At 45.1% G+C, this 23,487-nt stretch overlaps 1 protein-coding gene and 1 non-coding gene across 2 annotated transcripts in view; both read left to right on the forward strand.

The window, feature by feature from the left end:
- DDX3X (DEAD-box helicase 3 X-linked) overlaps nt 1-4,863 on the forward strand; it is a 29,530-nt gene extending 24,667 nt beyond the window's left edge. Inside the window, exons 17-18 of the transcript XR_009349795.1 lie at nt 994-1,107; nt 4,668-4,863. The gene's annotated coding sequence lies outside the window, so the exon portion shown is untranslated. The remainder of the gene's footprint in view (nt 1-993; nt 1,108-4,667) is intronic.
- TRNAK-CUU (transfer RNA lysine (anticodon CUU)) lies at nt 710-782 on the forward strand. Its single transcript has one exon. It is a non-coding gene; the product is annotated as a tRNA-Lys (tRNA).
- Nucleotides 4,864-23,487: the final 18,624 nt, after the last annotated feature.

Genomic DNA, 23,487 nt, shown 5'->3' on the forward strand with positions numbered 1-23,487 from the left:
ACAGAGTCAACTCTGTTGTGAATGGTAGTGTCAGTAGGTGGTCACAGCCATAGCTTACATGTTATAGTGATCAAGTAGCCAAAGGAAAGGTGTTTTTAAAAGGCATTTAGTTCCAGAAGATCAGGATGTATTTGCTAACAGCTCTGTTGAAAACCCTAAGTAAAGAGAGGAACCGGCATCGCCCCTGGCCAGATTCATACTTTGTGTTCCCTTCGATGCTTTCTTCTGTTACCTCCTCGTGGAAGAAGTATGGCGTGCTCTTGTTTAGACCATCTAGCTCTGCTTTTCTCGACCACTTTGTTCTGTGGTGGCCTCTCACCTATGAATGTATTATCTGTATTTCTCTCTCTTCTGGATCATTCCCTTAGTGTCACCGATCTCAAAGCCCTGGCTTGATCTCATGTCTTTCTCCAGCTTGCGCTTCCATCCGTGTTCATAGCTTTTGGTACCATGTCTTTTTTTTTTTGTTTTTTCTTCCTGGTACCATGTCTTTTAATTAATATTTTACCTAGAGAATACATTGACTTATTTTAGAATCACCCGATATGTGAAGTTATGCAATGAAGTCTTATTCCCACCTCGCCCCCATCCCAGCCAGTAACCACGTATTACTTACTTGTCTATCCTTCTAGAGGGTCTTTATGCAAAGGGAAGCATCTATGAATATATTTTCTCCTAATTTTTCATAAAAGGTAGTGTGCTACAAGGTGCCTGGCTGGCTCAGTCGGCAGAGCGTGTGACTCTTGATCTCAGGGTTGTGTGTTCAAGCCCCATGCTGGGCATAGAGCTCACTTAGGAAAAAATAGATAGCACAGTATATGGTTCCATACCTTTTTTCTACTCAACAATATATAATGGAAAATTTTGCATGTCACTACATAGAGTCCATTCCTTTTTACAGTTGTGTACTCAGAATAGTCTTATTGTGTGGCTATACCGTAATTATGCAACTATCCTATTGATCGGTTGTTTTCTGTCATTTGTTATTTCCAGTAATAACTGCAATGAATGATTAACTTCATACACAGAAGTATATTCTTTGAAATTTGGGCACATATGGTCAAGTTCCCCACAGGAGTTGCATCAATTTGCACTGCCATCAACAAGGTACAAGAGTGCTTCTTTTTCCATAGTTTCATATTTTAGTGTGTTGGCAAACTTCTATGTTGGCTAATGTAATTGATCCTGTTTTATGTTTTTTTTTGTTTTTTTAACCTGGATAGTTTTATAGTTCTCTTCTGAATGAGCTCAAACACCTTCCCATTATTTAAAAGACTATTTGTATTTCTTTTTCTGTTAATTGTCCATTCCCAATGATCTTTGGGCGATTTTTCTTTTGCGTTATTGGTCTATTTCTTGTGTTTGATTTGTAGAAGCTCTATATGAAGAAGAGTAGCTCTTTGTTATAGTAGTAGCCAAATAGTTTTTGTTTTTGTTTTACATTTGGCCATTTGTGTTTTCATGTTGCTTATGGTGTTTTGGTTTTTGACAATACAGAGGATCTAAAAAATTTTTTATTTTTTATTTTTTATTTTTTTTAAAAGATTTTATTTATTTATTTGACAGAGAACACAAGTAGGCAGAAAGGCAGGCAGAGAGAGAGGAGGAAGCAGGCTCCCTGCTGAGCAGAGAGCCCGATGCGGGACTCGATCCCAGGACCCTGAGATCATGACCTGAGCCGAAGGCAGCGGCTTAACCCACTGAGCCACCCAGGCGCCCGAGGATCTAAAAAATTTTTAAAAATTAATTTATATGACAGAGAGACAGCGAGAGAGGGAACACAAGCAGCTGGACTGGGAGAGGGAGAAGCAGGTTTCCTGCTGAGCAGGGAGCCTGATGTAGGGTTCCATCCCAGGACCCTGGGATTGTAACCTGAGCTGAGGGCAGACGCTTAATGACTAAGCCACCCAGGCGCCCCAATACAGAGGGTTTTTAAAAATTATTTTTTATTAGGTAGCTTCTACGACCAGTGTTGGGGTCGAACTCACAACCCCCAGATCAAGAGTCGTATGCTGCACTGACTGAGCCAGCCAGGCACCCCTGGCTTTTTTATTTCTTAAAAACAGCATTTACAGGGGCGCCTGGGTGGCTCAGTGGGTTAAAGCCTCGGCCTTCAGCTCAGGTCATGATCCCAGAGTCCTGGGATCGGGTCCGGGGATCGGGCCCTGCATCGATCGGGCTCTCTGCTCCACAGGGAGCCAGCTTCCTCCTCTCTCTCTGCCTGTCTTTCTGCCTACTTGTGATTTCTGTCTGTCAAATAAATAAATAAAATCTTAAAAAAAAAAAAAGGCAACATTTACAATCCATCTGTTTAGCTCTAAAAATTTTTCAGGTTCTTTTGGAATGGTGTTGATTTACAAAGTGACTTAAGGATAATTTACATATATGATAACTCTGGTCAGGTTGTCTTTTTGTAACTTCAGTAATGGTTTTAGAGTTTTCTTTGTATAATTTTTGCACATTTCATGTGAAATTTATTCCTATGTGTTTTATGTTATTTGTTGCTATTATAAATGAGGTATCTTCTTTCATTAGATTTTCTAGCTGGTAGTTATATGTAGGAAAGCTGTTGATTTTTGTATATTTTATTTTCTGCTACCTTACTGAATTCTGGCATTTTTTATAGTAGTTTCTCGGTTGAGTCTCCTGGTTTTTCAAGGTATACATGTACAAATATAATAGTTTTACTTTCTCCTTTCTAATTATTAGACCTCAAATTGGGGGAGGGCAGCACTAGCCAGGTTATGTTTCTTTATTTTCTTTTTTTCATTGCAGAAATGGTACTATTTATGAAAGACAAACTATATTTTATACTATAAAAAAGATACACTATGTTAAAGATATACCCTATTAAAGATATACTGAAATCACTCAAATAATACATAAAGTAATTTTATCTGTTCCTTAAAACTGTACTATTAGACCTCTGATCCATTTTTCTTGTCCAGTTGCCTCAGTTAGTATCTCCACTAGAATGTTAAAATAAGAATTGTGAATTCTTTGGGTGTTTGCCATTAAGCATGATGCTGGAATAATATCAACTGAGGGTATCAGTCTGTTCAAATTTTGAATTTTTATTGAGAATGGGTGTTGAGCTTGTCACATGCCTTTTTAGCCTTTGCAGAAATGATTATATGTATTTTTCTCCCTAGATTCATTAATATACTTAATATATTACTATACTTAAGCATACTCCCTAGATTTATTAATCTCCTTAGCTCTATTAATATATCTAAATTTATATTAAATATAAATTACTATAAATATACATAAACTTTAAGAGATTTTATAATATTCAAATAATGGGGTGCTCGCCACCATCTGAACTAAAGAACTGAAAGGTGGTGGATGACAGTAGATGCTTGTACCTTCGCTTCCCTTTCCCTGACCTCCTCTGGGTCCTTTCCCCATTTCCTTAAATGGCGAGATCGTTCACCCACTCACTCAGGTCAAAGGCTCCGAAGTCATTCTTTTTTTTTCTCTTTTTCTCCTTCCCTTCATCTACAAATCTCAGATGCTCTACTTCTAAACCTGGCCACTTCACCACCCCCGCTGCTAAAGTCCCAGTCAACTTCCTTTCTTTCTGGAACTCCTCTAACAGTCTCCTCGCCTGACCTTCCTGCCTCCCTTATGCCTTATAAGAGCCCCTGACTTGGTTCCTCCCTGCAGCCACGGGACCTCCTCACACCAACCTCCTTTCCGTCCCTTAGCCGTGCCAAGTTCCTCCTTTCTGCTACAACTTCCTTTGTCCTCACAGCAGTCTCCTGCTCATTCAGGTCTCACCCAAATGTCGCCTCTTCAGAGGCCCTCCCCGACATTCTTAGCTAAGGGCTCTAATTAAAGTCCCAGGGAAGCCCTCAGGGAAAGACATGCCACTTCTGACAGGGCCCTGAGCCAGTCTCTTGCCTATGAAAGGGGGAACAGGAGCTGCTGAGGCTGATGACTCTTCCTTGGCCCCCTCCTTCCCAGCTTCTGAGGGCCAGCTTCCAGACGGCTGGGTTTCCCCTCTCTCCAGGCCACTAGATGTGCTTCCCTTGATGCTCCTGTACCAAGGGCTGCCCTCCCGATACTGTCTTCCTGCCATGGAAGGATCTGTAGCACCAAACCACATTTACTCCCTGAAAGTAAGATGCTGTCTATTTAAAGGGCCATTGTATGATTCCACGGCTTCACTGGACATATCGCCAATAGTGAACTGTCACTACAGGCACGAAAAATAATGCCCTGCCCCTGCCTCCCAATCCTTCCACTTGTCCACCAGGGCAGGAAGCTCAGCACCACCCTGACGGCTCATTGTAACATCTCTCCTACCGTGATCTGAGATTGGCTCATTGTTTCTGAACATGGCTCCTGTCTGCTCTTCCTTCCCTTCCTGCTGCCTTCTGCCTGGACCCCCGATGTGGCTGCCTCTCTGCCTTTATTCTCTCCCTGTCTGTGACAGATACTCCTTTCCCGTCTCCGTTCCTAACAGAACCCCACTTGGTTCAGGATGGACATGCTCCTCTAAGAGTCCTTGGCTCCTTAACCCCCCTTCCTCTAGGGCAGCCTCGTCTGTCAATTCTGGTCAATGAGGTGTAGGTAGAAGTCTCTGGGATGGATGGGTGGCCCTTTCCAAGGGAAACCTCATAAAAAACCTTTCAGATCTGCTATTTTTTTTTCTCTCCTAGAACTTGGAGCCTCACACCCAGGGGTGCAGGAAGTGTTCTGTGACCAGAAAGACTAAAACCATATGCTGACCATAGCGGAGTGGAAAGATTGAGCAAACCTACATCACGGATGACCCTGTGATGCCAGTACCCCAGCCTGAGCTGTCTTCCCCGATGCCTCTCCGTCCATAAGAAAAATAAAGCCCTGTGCATCTCACTTTCCTTCCTTTGGGCTGTTTATTCTTATAACTCTTTGGCAGGTTTAAATTTTTTTCTAGATAAAATATTGGGAAGCAAATGAACCTATAAAACAAGAGGGAAAGGGCAGCTCCAATCAATCATGATACATAAATATTTTTACATATATTTTCCATCATATGAGAGATCTGCATGACCCCTTGGCAAATACAAAATTTCTTGTTTTACGACTTTATATTTTATTTTTACTGTTAAAGAAGAACACACACACACACACACACACACACACACACACACACACACTTTCTCTCTCAGGAATATGGAGAGCATGTGGCTGGGCTGACACTGTGTTGTTATAGCGTCACTACGATGGAGGTGAGCCCATTGCACAGAAACACTGAGAACTAGTGACTCACCAGTAACTACCACTGCTCTTGATTTTAAGTTTTCTCTGTGAGTCAGACCTTGGTCTCACAAGTTCTCACAAGCACCCGGACGTTGAGGAATTGTGGGAGTTTTTTTTCCTGAGGTGTGATAATGGTAGTGCAATTACTTTTTGTGAGGGGGCTTCCGACCTTTCAGAGATACATGTTTATCAGTGAAAGGGAACAATGTCTGGCATGGGCTTCCGAATAATCCAAGGGGCAGAAGTGGGGCAGGGTACAGACAAAATGAGATCACCCAATCAGTTGACAGTTGTGAAGTTGGATGGTGGGTAAGTCTTTTAAAAAATATTCCCTGAGGGGGTGCCTGGGTGGCTTAGTGGGTTAAAGCCTCTGCCTTTGGGGGCGCCTGGATGGCTCAGTGGGTTAAACTGCTGCCTTCGGCTCGGGTCATGATCTCAGGGTCCTGGGATCGAGTCCCGCATCGGGCACTCTGCTCATCAGGGAGCCTGCTTCCCTCTCTCTCTCTGCCTGCCTCTCCATCTACTTGTGATTTCTCTCTGTCAAATAAATACATAAAATTAAAAAAAAAAAAAAAAGCCTCTGCCTTTGGCTCGGGTCATGATCCCAGGGGCCTGGGATAGAGCCCAGCGTTGGGCTCTCTGCTCAGCAGGGAGCCTGCTTCCCCCCAACCCCCTCTGCCTCTCTGCCTACTTGTGATCTCTGTCAAATAAATAAATATATATATAAATAAATATATTCTGTCAAATAAATAAATATATTCCGTTAGGATAAATTCCCAGGACTGGGGTTAGGGATCAGAGGATGGGCTCATTTATGAGTTGGTTTTTTTTTTTTTCCTAACATTTTATTTATATATTTGACAGAGAACACAAGCAGAGGGAGAGGGTGAAGCAGACTCCCCACTGAGCAAGGAGCCCAACACCGGGCTTGATAGCATCTGCCTTGAGCTGAAGGCAGATGCTTAATTGACTGAACCACCCAGGCACCCCTTAAATATTGGTTTTGCCTGGTTTTGAGCTTTCTTTGCTCTGTAATATTCGTGAATAGCACAATGTACTGAATTCTGGCATTGCTGGACATTTGGGCCATTTTCTAGTATTTGGCTCTTGAAAACAATTGCCGAGCAAGCTCTGAGGTTCTAGCATTTTCGAAAGAACACAAAAGTAGAGAAGGAGTGATAGGATGAACCCCCGTGGAGTCACAAGAAGCTTCAACTATTATCAGCACTGCAATGCAAGTCTTTTTAACACAACAATAGAATCTCTGGGGGCACCTTTGCTTAACACACAGGTTCTAGCTCAATCCCTGAAGATCCCACACTACATTTAGTTATGTCACTATTCACCAAACTATGAACCTAATCCCAGCATCACCAGTGTTTTCACAAATGTTTCTGATCTGTTTCAGGATCCAACCCAAGATTCCACATTGTATGTGGCTATTATGTCACCTGGTGTCTTCCGGTCTCTGACACTTTTTTTAAGATTTTATTTATTTGTCAGAAAAAGCACAAGCAGGCACCTGGGTGGCTCAGTGGGTTAAGCCGCTGCCTTCGGCTCAGGTCATGATCTCAGGGTCCTGGGATCGAGTCCCGCATCGGGCTCTCTGCTCAGCAGGGAGCCTGCTTCCTCCTCTCTCTCTGCCTGCCTCTCTGCCTACTTGTGATCTCTCTCTGTCAAATAAATAAATAAAATCTTTAAAAAAAAAAAAAAGAAAAGAAAAAGCACAAGCAGGGGAGCAACAGGCAGGAGGAGGAAGCCCAAAGGCAGATGCTTAACTGAGAGAGCCACCCAGGTGTAGAAGCTTACTTAAAAAGATACTTTTTTTTATCTGATACTCTTGATTTCAGCTCAGGTCATGATCTCAGGATCATGAGATCAAGCCTGATGCGGCTCAGAGCAGGCTCAGAGCAGAGTCTGCTTAAGAAGTCTCTGTCTTCCTCTGCCCCTCCACTGCTCTCTCTCTCTCTCTCTCTCTAAATAAATACATACATACATACATACATAAAATCTTAAAAAAGGATAAACACAAAATAAAAACATAACTAGGCACTCTAGTTAAAAAAAAAAAAAAAAAAAAAAAAAGAAGAGACACCAGAGAGCTCCCTCTCTCTCTCTCCATCATGTGAGGACACTGCGAGAAGGCGGCAAGCCAGGAAGGGGATTCTCACCAGAACCTGACCAAGCCAGCACCCCGAGCTCCAATTTCCAGCCTCCAGAACTGTGAGAACATTTCTGGTGTTGAAGCCACGTGGTCCCTGGTATTTTGTAATGGTGGCCCCCTGCTGACTGAGAGCCTCCCTTGAGGTGACAACTGTCCCCACCGCCCCAGTTCTAGGGGTATGCTTCGGGAGAACCATAGTAAAGGCTCTATATTCAGGGGTCTTGGGGAGGGGAGAAGATGTATGAGCTCCTTTAGAGTTTTATATGTATCTACCCAAAGTGAACAGATGCTTTCCCTGACTCAGCACTCCCACTCCTGAGTAGATCCCCGAGGGAAATGCAAATATACATTTGCCCCCGGACAAAAATGTTCATGGCAGCATTCCTCTTAATAACCCTAAACCGGAAACCACCCCAATGCCACTGACGTGGAACAGAGAAGTAAATGATGTCGTCAGACAGTGGAATACCATACAGCCACGCAAATGAATGAGCTCTTGAGACAAGGTGGATGCATCTCCTAATGTTGACCAAAAAAAAGCAAACAAGCCCGCATCTGTACTGTATGATTCCATTTACAGGAAGTTCAAAAACAAGGCAAAATGAACCCGTGATATTAGAAATCAGGGGAGTGGTTATGTTCCACTAAAAGTTTTTAATATTTATTTATTATTATTAATATTTTTAAAAGATTTTATTTATTTATTTATTTGACAGAGAGACAGAGAACACAAGCAGGGGGAGTAGGAGAGGGAGAAGCAGGCTTCCCGCCGAGCAGGGAGCCCAATGCGGGGCTCGATCCCAGGACTCCGGGATCACGACCTGAGCTGAAGGCAGATGCTTTATTTATTTTAAATAAATAAAATATTTTTATTTATTTTAAAATTTTATTTTATTTTTTATTTTTAAAGGTTATTTATTATTTATTTTTTTAATTAAGTAATCTTTATGCCCAACGTGGGGCTCTAACTCACAACCCCAGGATCAAGAGTCGCATTCGCCACCGGTGGAGCCGGCCAGGCGTCCCTTCACTGAAAGTTTTTAAATCCGCGCTGACAAATGGTTGACCAGGTATGAAGTGCCGGAGCCCATCAGTTACCTCATTCTTCGCTCTTTTTCCTGCCTATGGTACTTTATTGATATTATTTAGAGACAGCCAAATGCATAAATCTGAAGTGACCAGCTGGGTAACCCACACTTAGATCAGGCTCCAGAACATTCCAGCACTTCTGAGGCTTCTCCCACATCATCTCCTTTTATCTTCATGACAATCGCAGGACAGCAGAGCTGTTATTTGCTCCCCTCAGCACTGAGAAACAGTCTCAGAGATGGACTCCTGGCACTGAGCCCTGCCTCCCCCAGGTCAGGATCGTGCTGCCTTTTGTAGCAGAGGGTGACTGAGAGAACTCTGAGCAGCCTTCTCAGCACTCCCTCTTTGGAGCTTGCACCATGAGCCCATGAGCTGACTCCCTGGAAGATAAAGCTCCGTCCCCCTTTCCACACAGCCAGGCAGAGAAATTGGGGTGGCCCAAGTGGGAGGTACTAGTTAGTTATTTTTCAGCTCCAGTTATTTTCCAGAGTCATCTTCCAACCATCAGCATTCTGGACAATGCCCTGGAGTCTGAGGGTTGCTGGGGACGCTGGAGCCAGGCTAGAAACTGCCGCTGGGGAGGGAGTGGCCCCCAACCCGTCAAACCGGGTGGGCAGGGTGCCTAGTGATGACAGGTACCTCTAACCCATTCGTGCTTCAAAGGAGCCGGGCCTGGAACAGGCCTCAGGCCTAAGCTTCTGGATGCTCTTAGAGTCCAATTTTCACTGTTCCTCCATCCCCGCCTGGGGCTGGGTGAGGTTTGAGGGCTGACCATAGGCACACTAGAGCAAAGAGCAGGTGCCCTATAATTTTTCCTGGGGATTTCTTCCTTCAGTCCTCCCTCAAACCTATCCCCAGGTCACAGCCCTGGGGACAGAGCCCAGGCATCTACGTGACCTCTGTTCTTCGAGGGTAGCCCAGTAGGCTCCGCAGGGGCGAGGATGCCCTTGCTCATGGTTTCTCAGAGTTCTGGGAAGTTCTCAGTCCTCTTACGAGAATATTCTGGACTCTTTCAGTCAGAAACAGAGCTCCTCCATCGGCTCCAGGGGTTGGAATTCGGTTGTCTGAAAGCGGATAACTGAAGGTCTGGATGACGAGGTGACGTGAGAAATATACAAAGGCTTGACAAAATCTTGTCTCTTCTATTTTTCTATGAAAACACACACACACGCCTTAACATTCCAAACCCACAAATGAACTTACACCATCTGCTTATCCCCCAGCTTAGGAACACAATTCCAGGAAGCAGGAGAAAGCTGGCCTGCCCTGGCTGTCATGTGAGGACCGTCGGATGGGAACAGCTGCTTATCCTCAGTGACTATTTCCATGTAGGCCCATTTTGGGGATTTGCCGTTCTTTGCGCGGCAGGAAGGAAACAGACCCCCCACCTCTGCCCAAGGGCCAAGAAAAGCGGGGTCTCTCCTCCCCCCTACAACACAGGGAGCAAGTGCAGGGGCAAGGCAAGAAAACAAACAGCCTCATGTTGCTCAAGGGACTAAGGTTTCACTTGGTTCAAAAACAAAACAAAACAAACAAACAAACAAAACAAAAAAATCAAACACAAACACAACCCTCTTCCTGTTCCTGTTCCTGGGGACTGAGCTTCTGAGTAACAACTGTCAGCCTCTGCCCCCACAGATCGCTTCATCTGGATTTGCAACAAGCTCCTTGGTGTGGGACTCTGATATGAATTCTAGCCCTTTTATTTCGGCACATGCCCGCTTGATGTTGTGTAAGTGTGTATGGAGTGGGGGAAGGCACTAGAATCAGTGCGGGACAGGAAGTCATAGAGGCAAAAGAAGAAGAAGGAGGAGGAGGAGGAGGTATCTTTGTTGTGCATACAAATGTAGCCACACCCCAGCCTGAAAGATCCTTCCACAGAGAGAAGGAACTGGGCAGCAGGAGTCACATGCCACCCAAGCCTCAGTGAGGTCTGGGTGAAATGGAAACTTCCTGTTTATTTTAGTCCATCTGAGCCATTGGGGGGAGGGGAGGCAGGGATTTAAACCAGGGCTGTTGGGCTTGGAAAGAATCAGAGCTGCTGCATCAGTCCGGAAAACTGTGGCGTCGCTCGTCCCATCAACCACTCCCTCCTGTTCCCAGCCAAGGACAAGACCGAGATAATACCATGATAATGCATAGGAGTTGCCGTGAACTTGCACCAGATGCTTTCAATGAGCTAATTTTAACCTCACGGCACCCTTTGGGGGGTGGAGGTGAGAAGCAGACACCATCCTCGTTCTCTTGACAAATCACAGCCCGGCTGGGGGAGGCTGACTGACCCAATCGCGGTCAAACAGCAACTCAAAGGCTGAGTCAGGACCTAGCTCGGTCTCTGTCCTCCCTCTACCCCGGCTACTTCCTCCTAAATCGCTCTAAGCACTCAGTTTCTTGGGCCTCAAGTTTCAGCGCCTAGGCTGCCAAGAGCCATGATTTCCTCAGTACCGTTCCCCCTCGTCAGCATGCCATCCCCGCTGTCCCCAAACCTGGGGCTCTCTGTGCAAGGGGATCCAACCCCGGGCCACCCCACACCTCAGAGGGGTAAACAAGTCGGACTTCTGGAGCTCAGAGCAGGGTGCTCAAACTTAGTTGCACCTGTGCAACGTGATAGAGACCCACGGGCCAAGGACATGGGGAAACTGGAACCCTCCCCCGTTGCTGGCCGGATTGTTACATGGTGTGGCTGCTGTAGAAAACAGTTTGGCAGAGCCTCAAAGGATTAAGCAGAGAGCTAACCTATGACCCAGCAGTTCCACTTCTATGCACCTCGCCAAGGGAAGTGAGAACGCACGTTCACACAAGAACTTGCACACAGACGTTCACAGCGGCATTAAACACAACAGCCCCAATGAGGAAAAGATCCAAATGTCCATGAACGGATGCTTGGATAAACAAAATGGGGTTGACCTGCATTGGGAAATACGATTCGGCCGTTGAAAGGAAGGAAGGCTTGATACCTGCTACATTACGGATGGACCTTGAAAACATGAGGCCGAGTGAAAGCAGTCAGACACACAGGGCCACGTATTGTACGATTCCATGGACAAGCAAAGTTCAGAACAGGCAAATGCACAGAGACGGAAAGTAGATTAGTGGTTGCCAGAGGCTGGGGGAATGTGTGTGGGGGGGTGGAGAATGAGGAGTGACTGCTAAAGGGTTTGGAATTTCCTTTGGGGGCAATGAAAACGCTCTAAAATTAGATAGTGGTGACGGTCGCAAAACTCTGTGATTATGCCACAAACCACTGGCTGGTACAGTGTAGAAAGGCGAATTTCATGGTATGTAAATTACACCTTGGTTAAGTTATTACCAAAAATAATACAGATGCCTGGGCCCACCTGCAGAGATTCTGGCTTAGCCAGTCTGAGATGGGACCTGGGCACCTGCCTTTTTATCAAGTGCCCTAAATGTTGCGGAGGGAGCGGTTGGCAAAGTGTATGGCGTCACACCTGTCCTCAAAGTGCTAGCTCATTGTCACACTGGGGAAACATGGGAGCCTCTTAAGGGACAATTTCAGTGTCATTCCGTGTGATCCTAGAGGAGAGTGCATAAGAAGTTCAGGAGATAGAGGGCAGTTTGGGTCAAGGTGGATTGCGGGTGGGGAGGGGGGATTGATCCTTGGAGGATGGACAGATGTACACAGACAGGATCTGCTGGCACAGATCTGAGCATGGCATGGTTTGGGGTCTGTTTGAACTGACCTTGAGGGTGAACTTGGGGGGTGTTGGGAAAGACAGGCTTGGAGGAGTGGGCTGGGATCCTCCTTGAGTGCCAGGCAGGAAGCACTGGGGTGGGAGATGTGGAGCCAAAGAGGAATCTAAGGATAAAAAGAAGCAGAGTTTTAGGAAAAATAATCTACCATCTATGTAAGAACATATTAAAGGGCACCTGGGTGGCTCAGTGGGCTAAAGCCTCTCCCTTTGGCTGGTCATGATCCCAGGGTCCTGGGATGGAGCCCCACCTTGGGAATCCCTGCTCAGCGGGGAGCCTGCTTCCTCCTCTCTCTTTGCCTGCCTCTCTGCCTACTTGTGATCTTTGTCTGTCAGATAAATAAATAAAATCTTAAAAAAAAAAAACATATTATAGCCAAGGACTGGCTGTCAAAGGCTGATTGAAAAGTTAGGGCAGGAATCAAGAAATAGAATGGTGAGGGTCTGCACCAGGGGCTTGACAAGGTGTTAGAGATGAAAGATCAAACTCGGGGTTCAAAGAGGAAATTGGCATGTGATGGAAAGAGTAGAATCAGAGAGAAGCCTACGTGCTCGTTCACACAAAAGGAGGAACCATGGTTTCAATCCCAGCTCTCCCTCTATTGGCTCTGGGACAGGGGGCAAGTCATGTGACCTCTCTGTGTTGTACTCTTCTAACGGGAAAAGTCAAAGAACCATTGTAACTACCCCAGAGGTTGTCCTCATGAATAACTGAGAAAATCCAGATGAAACAGAGGGAACACTTTGGAGAATTCAAGTGGGCTTTTCCGTCTTGCGTTTCTGTATAGGTCACCTTCTCCTTGGGCAGTCTGAGGACCATTTGGTTGGCAGCAGGAAAGGATTTTTCTGCATTTCTTGACTGAATTAAAAATTAATCCTCTGTAAAAATAAACAAGGAAGACTATATTGCACTAAGAAGCTTCCGCACCACAAAGGAAACTGTCAACAAAATGAAAAGGCGCCCTACTGAATGGGGAAAATATTTGCAAATCATGTATCTTATAAGGGGCTAGTATCCAAAATAAACAAAGAATTCATACAACTCAATAGCAACCCCCTCAGGCAATCTAGTTAAAAAATGGGCAGGGGATCTGAATAGACATTTTTCCAAAGAAAGCATATAGATGACCAAAAGGTACATGAGAAGGTGCTCAATGTCATTAATCATCAGGGAAATGCAAATGAAAATGACAGTGGGATATCACCTCACTCCTGATAGGATGACTTTTATCAAAGAGATAAGAAATAGGGGCGCGTGGGTGGCTCAGTCGGTTAAGCGTCTGCCTTTGGCTTAGGTCATGATCCCAGGGTCCTGGGATGGAGACCTGCCTTGGGAATCCCTGCTTAGCAGGGAGCCTGCTTTCCCCTCTCCCTCTGCCCCTGCCCCCATCATGCTCTCTCTCTCTCTTTCTCTTGCTCACTCTCGCTCTATCTCAAATAAACAAATAAAATCTTTTAAAAAAGACAAGAAATAACAAGTGTTGGACAGGATGTGGAGAAGAAGGAACTCTCGGGCATTGTTAGGAATGTAAATTGGTGTGGCTACTCTGGAAAATGGTGTGGAGGGTCCTCAGAAAATGAAAACCAGAGCTGCCGCAGGGTCCATCAATTCCACTTCTGGGTATTTATCTGAAGAAAATAAAAACCCCGATTGGAAAAGATACATGAACCTATGTGTTTATTGCAGCATTATTTATAACAGCCAAGATGTGGAAGCAACTCAAGTGTCCATCAATGGGTGAAGGGACAAAGAAAATGTGATGTTCATATATACAAGGGAATAAGAGTGAAATCTTGCCGTTGGTGACCACCACATGGATGGATCAAGGGCATTATGCTAAGTGAAATAAGTCAGAGAAAGGCAAATACCGTATGACCTTACTTATATGTGGCATCTAAAAAAACAAAACAAAACACACACAAAAATCCAAGCTTGTAGATGCAGAGATGTAGATGGGTGTTTGCCAGAAGTGGGGTGGGTGGCTGAAATGGTACAATTTTCCAGTTATAAAATAAATAGGTCATAGGGATGTAACGTACAGCACAATGACTATGGTTAATAATACTGTCTTGCATATTTGAAAGTTGCCAAGAGAGTAGATCTTAAACGTTCTTATTACAAGAAAAATTTTTTGTAACTGTATGATGATGGATGTTAACGAGACTTACTGTGGTGATTATTTCATAACATATACGAATACCAAATCATTATGTTGCACACCTGAAACTAATGTAATGTATGTCAATTATACCTTTATACAAAAAAATCGATTCTGGAGAATTCATATCACAATAGTTCCCCTGTGATGGAGAGACAATGCCCCTTGGTCAGGCTGTTTCTTTTGAGGAGGAAGATATGACCTAGAGGAAGTGAAAGCCCAACATTGGTCCCATATGGTTCCTGGGAATTGTGGGAAGAAACATGGAGGCGGGGCCAGGAGAGGCGTGGCAGTGGGTCCCAAGGTTGCTTTTCTGGGCATATGGCCAGAGAAAGGGTGAAAACTTGGGAGAAATTGAACGGGAAGAAGCAGAAGGCCTTTGGTCATAGTCACATTTAGGATCCTGAGAGGAGATCGTGTCCTGCACTGTCCCCTGCCACCAAACACACACTGGGGGCCACATGGGACAGTCTTGGCAACACAGCATGAGATAGATATACAGCAGGGAGGAGTGTGTAGCTGCCCAGGATTTCCTTCCTGCGCTGCATGGCTTGGAAAGAAGTTTCTGTTCTGGCTGGATTTAGGCCAAGAAGAGAGAGTCAGGCTATATGTAGAAAAGTAGCAGTCAACGTAAATTGAGCCCCTAGAAAGTTCTGCTCTGGGGAATATAGAAGGAGTGGTGCAAAGGCGACCTAGAGTTTTATCTTTCAGAAAAAGATCCTTGAATTCAAGCTTGGCGAGCTCACTGACCAACAGGGTGAGGAGACCCATAAATCAGGGAAGACTCAGTCAGAAGCTTGCACACACCCCCAGCCAAGGGAAATTCCAAAGACTGTCCCTGACCGGAAGTGTGGCGGGAAACCTGGCAAAGTGCTGTGTCAAGGAATCAGGGGAAGGCCACGGCTTCAATGACAGATGTTCAGTTCTGGAAGTGCTTGGTACAGGCCCACTGACTGGGCGCGGCCAAGTTGGGTTAATCCACGTGTTAACAGCTCCGTCCCTCCTGTGCCTCTGAGCCTTTCTACTCGCCTGACATTTCAGGATGGGGAGGTCGAATTCGCTAGGCCTTGAATGTGCTCTTTGCAGAGAGGACTGTACTCCTGTTGGATCCCAGGCTGACAGGAGAACAGGTCCCCGTTTGGGAAGCCACCCAGGCCCTTACTGGTAGAGTTCCTTCTGGTGCCACACCTATTGCCAGGGGAGAGGTGAGTCAGGGCCTTAAGTAGCCCAGGGGAGCACTCCCTGTCATCAGGGAGCCTCAGTCCTGGCTGTTGGCCAGAGGGCAAGGGAGCAACTCAGTTTCCTTCCACTACCATGGTTGCAACCTGGGCATGGTGGCCAATTCTGAGTGCCAGAGTGGCAGAGGCCATGGGAGTGCCCAAAGGCGGGTGGGCAGGTCACTTGGGTGGGCAGGTCACTTGCGTGGTCAGGCCTGCCTGGTCCAGATCCCTGAACTGGGCCAGGAGGGTGTGTCAGGCAATTAACCGAGGGCAACTGTGGCTGGGCACACAACCCCTGATTTCCACATGACTTGCTTCTTGTTCTTCCTGTCTGGGGTAATTTTAGTTTTTGTCTTGGTTGTTACTTTCTTTTTTTCTTTTAAAGATATATTTATTTATTTGAGGTGGGGAGGGGCAGGAGAGGGAGGGAGAGAGAATCTCAAGTCAACTCCATGCTGAGCGGGGAGCTCCATGATGGGCTCGATCTCATGATCCTGAGATCATGACCTGAGCTGAAATCAAGAGTTGGACACTTAACTGACTGAGGCACCCAGGCGCCCCAGTTCTTACTTTCTTTCTATAGCACTTGGTCTGAAAAAGGAGATGAAAAAAATAGCCCCTCCATTTGGACCCAGAGAGAAGTTTCGGGATGGGATTTTCTTTTTTCCTCTTTCCTTCCTTCCTTCCTTCCTTCCTTCCTTCCTTCCTTCCTTCCAGTAGAGGCATTTATTTATTTATTCATTTACATTTAAAAAATATTTTTAAAATTTAAATTCAATTAACATATACTGTATTATTGGTTTCAGAGGTAGAGGTCAGTGATTCATCAGCCTTATATAATACCCAGTGCTCATTACATCATGTGCCCTCCTTAATGTTGGGGATGGATTTTTAAGGCCCTGGTTGAGGAGGGAATAATGGGGACATCACTTCTTGAGATTCTCAGTCACTGCGGGAGATTATGGAAACGACAAACTTTTTCATGGGATATATTCATCATTGTGACAAAAGGTAGATATGGACACAGTCTCATTTACCAAGTGTTAGAGAGAAAGAGAGAGTGCATGTGTGTTTGTAAGCAGGGGGAGGGGCAAAGGGAGAGGGACAAGTACACTCTATGCTGAAGGTGGACCCTGACTTGGGAATCAATCCCAGGCCCCTGAGATCGTGACCTGAGCCGAAATCAAGAGTCTGACATTTAACTAACTGAGCCACCCAGGCGCCCAAAGTTGTTTTGAAATTTTGAATGATTTGAACCTCCTATGTTTTCTGCCAGTTTTTGTGTGTGAAAGTTGTTCCCTTAAGCTGTTAACGTAGACAACATTCTGGCATTCAAAGCCTCCGTACTTTGATCCTAGCATGATGAAATCAGTCTTCTCCCTTAGTACTCATTGACATCAACTTCAAGCTTATTCACTCATTTATTTATTCATTCATCCATCCATGTATTCATTCATTCATTCAAGACACAGTTTTTGAGCATGAAATGCATAGCTATGTGCTGCTTGAAGCTTGGGGTGCAGAGATGAAAAATACAGTCTGTAGGGTTCAAGAGAGAGAAAATAAAAAACAGTTTACCATTCCATGTGCAAGTGTTAGGCTTGGGACTGCAGGGTGCTGCGATGGCCTGCCCCTTCTCCCCTGGGCCCCTGAGCTCACCTGTAGCTGTGGTAGGCAGGTGAGCACTCTACCTTGAGGCCTGCTTCTCAGCCTCTCAGCCTGAGAAACTGTAGGTACAACAGGAATTGTGGATGGGGGTTAGCAAAAGGGCATCGGAAGTTGGTAGAGAATTGTCCCAGCCTCCTGGTCCTCCAGTGTGATAGTTTGGAGGCCTGTCCCCGACTTCTCAGATGATCCCTAGGAGGCCTGAGTCCCAGGTGCCCAGGGTGCTAATCAACCCATAAACACAACCTTTATTGGCTTCCCTCTATGTCTCACTTTCCCTACTTGAAAAGAATAAAACCATAATTCTTTTTTAGAAAATATCTATTTATTTATTTGAGAGAGGGGGAGAGAGAGAGCACTCGAGAGAGCAAGCAGGGAGAGGGGGAGGGGGAGCGGGGATAAGGGAGAGAGAGAGAGAAGCTGACTCCTCCTTGAGCATGAACCCTGAGGCAGGGCTTGATCTCAAGACTCTGAGCTGACCTGAGCCAAAATCAAGAGTTGGATGCTTAACCTACCGATCCACCCAGGCGCCCCTAAAACCAATTCTTTGAAGGATGGAAATCAGTTTTGATTCCTGGGGTCACCTGTCAAATAAGCTACTCGTCTCTAAATCATGCTCTGAGGGTTTGCTTTGTGGGGAGGGCAAACTAAGACAAGAGGGATGTGAATTGGGGGAGCCCAGAGGAGGGACCCCCAAACCAGAAACCGTACAAATTTCTACAGACAAAAAGCCTTGAACGGAGTCAGATGAAAAGCCCGAGTTGATTAGGTGAAGAAGACAGAGAAGGGCTTGGGCTCCACGCAGAGGAGCTAACAGGTGGAAAGGGTTGTAGGTGTGAGAAATCACGGAGAGTTGCAAGTAGAACCTCCAGACCGCAGTGGGCGCAAGTGCAAGTTGCCAGGTGGGCGGGGCCGGATCTCCCGCGCAGCCGGGCTTGGGGTGGGCTTCCTGCGGTTCCGGAGACTCAATGCCACCTCAGAATGGTTCGAGCAAACCCTCTACCCAGCCTTCTAACCTCGCTGGCGCCCCCTGGAAAAAAAGAAAAAAAAGACAACATCTACTGCTGAAAAGCCAACATTTTAGCAAGAATTTAGAAGCCTTCGAGACGGGAGCTTCAGGTTACCTCAGTCTGTAGACCCTGTGGCTCTTGATCTCGGGGCTGTGAGCTAGAACCCCACGTTGGGTGTAAAGATGACTTAAAAATAAAATCTTTAATTTAAAAAAAAGAGGGGCGCCCTGGTGGCTCAGCGGGTTAAAGCCTCTGCCTTCAGCTCAGGTAGTGGTCTGGGGGTCCTGGGATCGAGCCCCGCATCGGGCTCTCTGCTCAGCGGGGAGCCTGCTTCTTCCTCTCTCTCTGCTTGCTTCTCTGTGATCTCCATCTGTCAAATAAATAAATAAAATCTTAAAAAAAGAAAAGAAAAGAAATCGTCACCGAACATAGGAACAAAACCACATTGGCACCCTGACTTTCCAAGGAAAGAACATAGATAAAGCAGCAATCAGGCATTCCCTTAATCCCGACGTAAGTGTTTATGGGGCACCTACTGGGAGCCAGATGGGTGTTCAGTCAACACAAGGAAATGGCAGGGCGTCCTTGTCACGGAACACGTCTCTGTGCCCACTTGTAAGTGGACCTTTGCCTTGAAAGTGAACCATAGGGTTGATACCATGAGATAGAATCGGTTGAGCAGAAGGTGAGCAGTAGGAAGGCTCGTCTTAGCTCTTTCTAGTTTTCTCCCTCCCTTCTTTCCTTCTCCTTCCTTCCCTTAAAACAGTGTATTTTTATTCTCTTCAAGAACCCACAAGGGCAGAGCTAATTCTTGTTCTTTTGTTTGTGTCTGTTTTTCTGAACTGGTAATACACCTTTATTCTGTAAAGAGAGAACAAGGTAACACGGACACAGTCGTCGTCCTCCTTCTGCCCTAAGAGTCAATGGATCACCTCCCCAAACCTAACCCCTGTGATCAGTTTCTTGTGTACCTTCCAGAAATACCCTACGCATTTATCAACATATATGTTGATATATGGTTTTATATATAGTTCTGTCTTTTTTTTGGCTACATAGAAATAGTAGTATTCTCTACACCATCTAAACCTTCTATTTTTACCTTGAAAATCTCCTGGAGGTCTTTCAATACCAGGGTAACTGAAGGGACCTCATTTGGGGGGGCCATACCATCCTGTATTTGGCTCGCCTACTACTGATAGATATGTAGGTTGCAGACAGCCTGTTGCTGTTATGAACAACGCTGCAATGCATACCTTGTTTACAGATCATCTTGCGCAGGTGTAAGTGTCTCTGTAGGATGACTTCTTAAAGGAGCTGCTGAGTCAAAGGGATGAGCAAATTTTAATTTTCATAGATATTGCCAATTTGCCCTCCGTAGAGGTTATGCGAATTTACATGCGAAGCAGAAATACATGCATGCAGCCCTTTTAAACATAGTGTATTAATTTTTTATGGCTGCCTAACAAATTACCTCAAACTCAGTGGGTTAACGCAACACCCATTTATTAGCACACAGTTCTGTATATTAGAAGTCTGGCCCAGCATGGCTGGATTCTCCCTGCTCAGGGTATTACAAGGTTGAAGTCCAGGTGTTGGCCTGACTGACTTCTTGTCTGGAGACCCTAGGGAGATACCTGCTTCTAAGCTTGTTTTTGGTGAATTTCAGTTCCTTACAGTTGGAGGATTGAATGGGGAGAAGTTGTCTGTACACGAGGGGGTGGGAATTTGGGAGATCATCTTAGAATTCTGCCTGCCACACACAGTGTTATGAATGTTTTTGATCTTCGCCAATGTGAGTGATGAAAATGGAATTTATTGGATATTTCTCTTACTATGCTGGTGAATATTTTTTTATGGTTTTGTGGGGGTTTTTTGCTTTTTTTTTTTTTTAGAGGGAGAGAGCGCATGTGCACGAACACAGATGCAAGTTGGGGGGAGGGCAGAGGAAGAGAGAGAGAGAGAATCTTTTTTTTAAAAGATTTTATTTATTTATTTTTCAGAGAGTGAGCGAGTGAGGGAGCAAGCCGAAGCAGGGGGGTGTGGCAGGCAGAGGGAGAAGCAGGCTCCCTGCCCAGCAAGGAGCCAGATAGGACACTCAGTCCCAGGACCCTGGGATCATGATCTGAGCCGAAGACAGATGCTTAACTGAGACACCCAGACATCTCCAAGAGAGAGAATCTTAAGTAGGCTCCATGCTCAGTATGGAGCCTGACCACGGGACAGAGAGGGCTCGATCTCATGACCCTGAGATCATAACCTGAGCTGAAATCAAGATTTGATGTTGGACTGAGCCACCCAGGTGCCCCACAAATATTTTCATATATTTAAGATTCACTTCTATTTTTTTTTTCTATGAATGCTATCTGCTTATATTCTTTGCCCCTTTTCCTACTGGGTTCTTGGTCTTTTTCTTTCTTTCTTTTTTTTAAATAAGATTTTATTTATTCATTTGTCAGAGAGGAGAGAGAGCACAAGCAGGGAGAGCAACAGGTGGAGGGAGAAGCAGGCTCCCCGATGAGCAGGAGCCCAATGTGGGACTCGATCCCAGGACCCTGGGATCATGATCTGAGCTGAAGGCAGACACTTAACCAACTGAGCCACCCAGACATCCCTTTTTGGTTTTTAGAAGAGCTCTTTATATGTTGAGGATATTTCCTACCTTTTTTTTTTCCACCAACTCCCTCCTACCTTAATGACTTTGTTTGTCCTATTTATTTTACCTGGAACCCCACCCTCCTTCAGCCTTCTGAAACATCATTCATTCTTTACCCACATTACTAATGCCGTACTAATGCATGCTCCGCAACTCCTCTCGACTCTTTTCTTGTGCCATTCTATGCTTTATGTTTGTTGGTTAATCTTGGCTCCCCAGCTGGGATGTTGAGCTTTTTCACTGCAGGGATCCAAGGAGTTTCAAGCGTGAGACTGAACATGTAGTATGCCCAAAACTGGTATCTGTAAACTGATAAATGGATGCCTTGAACTGGAAGTTAAAAATTTCAAGCTTCCTCTCCCCATTTCCTATGTTCATTATAAATACATGTCAGCATATACCTCAAATAACCCTGTCTTTGTAACTTCCATCTTTTTATAATTTTTTAAAGTTTATTTAATTTTTTTATGTAATCTCTGTGCCCAGCATGGGGTTTGGACTCACAAAGTTGAGGTCAAGAGTCGCATGCTCTTCTGACCAAGCCAGCCTGGTGCCCCCATTTTTATAATTATTAAATGATACTAGAGAATGTTAGTGGGTAATCTGTCATGTAATCTCATTTTTTAAAAAAAGGTTTTATTTATTTATTTGACAGAGATCACAAGTAGGCAGAGAGGCAGGGAAAGAGAGAGAGAGGAGGAAGCAGGCTCCCCGCTGAGCAGAGAGCCTGATGCGGGGCCCGATCCCAGGACCCTGAGATCATGACCTGAGCCGAAGGCAGAAGTTTAACCCACTGAGCCACCCAGGTGCCCCTGTAATCTCATTTTTTCTGTTAGCTTGTTTCTCTTTGGAATGGCACAGTTAGTGAAATTCGTCTCCAAATCCATAATATTTTTTAAATTTGATTTGATTTGAAATTAGTTTAAGAGTTTATCAAAGGGGGCGCCTGGGTGGCTCAGTGGGTTAAGCCACTGCCTTCAGCTCAGGTCATGGTCTCAGGGTCCTGGGATTGAGTCCCGCATCGGGCTCTCTGCTCAGCAGGAAGCCTGCTTCCTCCTCTCTCTCTCTGCCTGCCTCTCTGCCTACTTGTGATCTCTGTTTGTCAAATAAATAAATAAAATCTTAAAAAAAAAAAGAGTTTATCAAATAACATGTTCATTTTCTTTCTTTCTTCCTTCCTTTCTTTTTTTTTTTTTTTTTTTCAAAGTAGGCTCCATGCCCAGTGTGGAGCCAGTATGGAGCCCAGCGAGGGGTTTGAACTCATGACTCTTGAGATCAAGACCAGAGCTGAGATCAAGAGTCAGACGCTTAACCGACTGAGCCACGTAGGTGCCTGAATGTGTTCATTTTTTTCTTTCTTTCCTTTTTTTTTTTTTTTTTTTTTTTTAAAGATTTTATTTATTTGAGAGTGAGAGAATGAGCTGGGAGAGGGGCAGAGGGAGAAGGAGAGGGACTCTCTGGGATGATGCCCTGAGTCAAAGGCAGACGCTTAACTGAATGAGCTCCCCAGATGCCACCGGAATGTGTTCATTTTTTAAGAGAGTTAAGTGGAACTGAGAGTTTCATGATGAATCACCCTGCCCCGGCCTTCCCTACCTCCTTCACTTCTCTTCCAAAGGAGATATTTTCAGCCTTTTCTCTTTCTCATATTTTTCTCCATATTTCTAATTAATACACTTTAAAAAGTTTTTTTAATTTTTTAAAGCACTCTCAACACCCAACGTGGGGCTTGAACTTAAAACCACTAGATCAAGAATCTCATGTTCTGCTGACCAAGTCAACCAGGCGTCCCTAATTAATACACTTAAACCACTCTGATTTTTTTTAAGTTTAGATATCCTTGGTGACTTCCTGTCATGGTGATGAAGACAGGGCCTTTTCTTGTATCCTGATCCCATTTTCCCATTACAAAGCACCAGGGCTGCTTTGTAATTTTTGCTTAAAACAGGTCACTATTTATATTATCATGACCACATAAATGCTTACTGCTGGGCTAGGTCATGCTCCACAGCCCCATAATTCCTTTCTTAACCAGCAGTTTTATAAATGTGTGTCTACTGGTAAGGAACCTGGAAGCAACAGAAAATCCATCTTATCAACAGTGGCTTAAACCATAAGGCTCTTACTTTTCTTTTCTTCCGTTCTTTTCTTTCTTCTACACACCCGACGTAGGGCTTGAACTCACCTCCTCGAGATCAAGAGTTGCATGGTCTGCTGAGCCAGCCAGGGGCCCCACTTTTCCTGCTTTCTCTAGGAGCATGAAATAGGCAGGCCAAGGGTTAGTTCACAGATTTGGCAACATCATTAGAACCCAGTTCCTTCCCTCCTTCCACTCTGCCCATCTGTGTCCTGTTCTTCATATTTCGTTTTGCTCTGAACACAAGATGGTTGACATGGCTCTAAGAGTGGCATATTCATACTACGTCATTCAGGAAGAAAGAATTCTCCTGTGGCTCTTTCTTTATTTTGCCTGGGGTGGTGGTGGGCGTGGGGGCGGTCTTGGAGATGCACTTCCTTTCGTGTCTCACCTGCCAGAACTAGGTCACATGAGCTACCAGCTGTCAGGG

The sequence above is a fragment of the Mustela lutreola genome, chromosome X (genome assembly GCF_030435805.1).
Source record: "Mustela lutreola isolate mMusLut2 chromosome X, mMusLut2.pri, whole genome shotgun sequence".
Taxonomy (NCBI): Eukaryota; Metazoa; Chordata; class Mammalia; order Carnivora; family Mustelidae; genus Mustela; species Mustela lutreola.